Genomic DNA, 2,516 nt, shown 5'->3' on the forward strand with positions numbered 1-2,516 from the left:
TTAAATAAATAAGAGAAAAAAACAATGGGAGCAACAGTAACAGACATCGTCACTCCCCCATCGTCCTCACTCTCACAACACCTTCACGTTTCTCTCAACCACTCTCTCAATCTCGCTTTCTCAAAATCGCTCTCTCAAAATCGCTCTCTCTTGCTCTCTCACAATCGCTCGCTCTTGCTCTCTCACAATCGCTCGCTCCTTCTTTCGCTCTCTCAATCGCTCTCTCACAATCGCTCACAACACTACCCAAGAAGAGCGCAAATCCATGGTTTCAAAGAGAGAATCGAGTGAAAATCTCACCTTCGGCGGTGACGACGGCTCCGGTGATGCTTAAATCTTCCTCCTTCGCCTCTTCAAATCCAGGTTTTTTTATTTATTTTGGGATTTAGGGTTTTTTCTCTGATTTTTTCGTCCTTCTTGTCCGCCTCACCTCTCACCTTTTATATCTTGCAATTAGGGTTTAGGGTTGTTGTATGGTAGATTAAAACAAGCATCTCTGCGAAGTCCTTTTGGCGGACTCAGTTTGGATCGATCTCTTTGATGCTTGGACTCGGAAAAGGTAATCTGAACCTGTGCTTTTTCTTCGAATTTTGTCTCCATTCCATTTTGGGATTTTTGAACTTTTACTGCTTTGACTAGTTGCTTTATGTTTTACTGCAGTGAATTCGGTGAAAACATGAGGAGCTTTTGTTTTTCACCTGACTTTGGTTTTGAAACTCGGTTTTGGATGGCTGTTAGGGTCTTTCTGAAGAAGGTTGTAGAAGGAGTTCACCCTTGACATGACATTCTGTTCATCGGAGGCTAGTTGGATTTGAGAGTCGTTGAATTAATATTGTGTGGATTCCTCCAACTTTGCTCTGTCACTAGCGAAGCTGGAGTTTTCAGGTCCCGTTCTCTTCTTGTGTCCAACACTCTATGGTCTTTAATCATAGCATTTTCCTCATTTGAACATCTATCTCCAAAAAAATATTCCTTTGATGAATATCCTATAGCAGGTCTTAATTTATCATTTCCTTCTGAATAAGCCCATTTTGAACTATTGCTACCAGCAACATCTGTAGAGGACCGCCCAGGCCGTATTTGCTTGCCACAAGGTATGCTTCCTTGGTTGTGGATTGGTTTTGAACTTGTCTTATGGAATTAGATTTGTTGATTCTAAGAGTTGGCAGCAATTTTTGTAAAACAAAGAGTGTTCACAAGATGTCATGTGTGATGTCTTAACATGAGATATCCTATGTACCTGCTGGAATTGAAGAACATATGCAAGCAGGATTGTTTCAGAATGCCACATACATTGACAAGGCTTCTGATATTGGTATGTACCTTCTGGAGTTGAAGAACATATGCAAGCAGGATTGTTTCAGAATGCCACATACAAGGCTTCTGATATTGGATGTACCTGCTGGAGCTTAAATGGAAGACATATGTTGCAGGATTGTTTCAGATGACATACACATTGTCATGGTAACTGATATGGTTGTACCTGCTATGAAAGGAAACTGGATTATGCAGGATTTTTCCAGATGTCAGACCCGATGTCATGACATCTTGTACACAGAACATTCAGTATGAATGTCTGGTGTTTTGTGATTGCAAAATTGGTGGCAATCATTGGTTGATTGAAGATATGGCTAGCTGGCGCATTCTATCAGGGATATCAACCAGATTTGTTTATTTTCCAAGGAGATCTTTACAGCTGATATGAAAAGATTTGATTGGAAAATATATCTAGGGTTTTCAAAGTGTCCAATACTTCTATAAAAAGGGACTTAGAAAACCTGATTGTACACACCACCAATACTGAGCGAAAATAATGTAGAATTAGGGGTGTGTGTGAGGTAAACCTCCCAACATGTGGGAAGGTTACCAGGTGTTTCTCAGTGCTAAAAAGCATGAGATTATTTGTAACTCAAAGCCCGTAGGCAAGAGTTGTTATGATCTTGAACGAAGTTGTGAAGCAAGTTCAAGGTGTTTAGCATTACATTGTAATTGTAGTGATAGGAATGGAAACTGGAGGTTTCTATCTAGGAGTTCCTAGGTATATATTGCATTGGGTAGGGATTAAGTGAAGAGTTGTAAACGGGGGAGTTTAACTCTGAATTAATACTGCTGATAGTGGATCTTCTTCCTGGCTTGGTATGCCCCCAGAGTAGGTAATGTTGTACCGAACTGGGTTAACAATTACTAGTGTTTTTACCTTCTGCACACTATATTTTGTCTGTTATAACTCAGTCTGTTTCTAGTCTGTTTATGAAAAGAATAACAGACTTGACACATAGCCTGCGGTCTGATTGCAAAACATAATGTTATGACATTCATTATTGACTGCTGTTGTATAGACTGGTTGGTCTATTACAGTTCAACCTTCTGTAATGTTGGAACAGGTGATGTTCAAATCAATGTTGAGACATCATGCTGATAACTGGGCAGGATCAATAAACATAAGTGCTATATTTGATCTCTACCGTGTCTTTGCACTAGATGGACAAAACTGGATGGTCTTCTTTCCATGGTGG

This window comes from Lathyrus oleraceus, chromosome 6 (genome assembly GCF_024323335.1).
Source record: "Lathyrus oleraceus cultivar Zhongwan6 chromosome 6, CAAS_Psat_ZW6_1.0, whole genome shotgun sequence".
Lineage (NCBI taxonomy): Eukaryota > Viridiplantae > Streptophyta > Magnoliopsida > Fabales > Fabaceae > Lathyrus > Lathyrus oleraceus.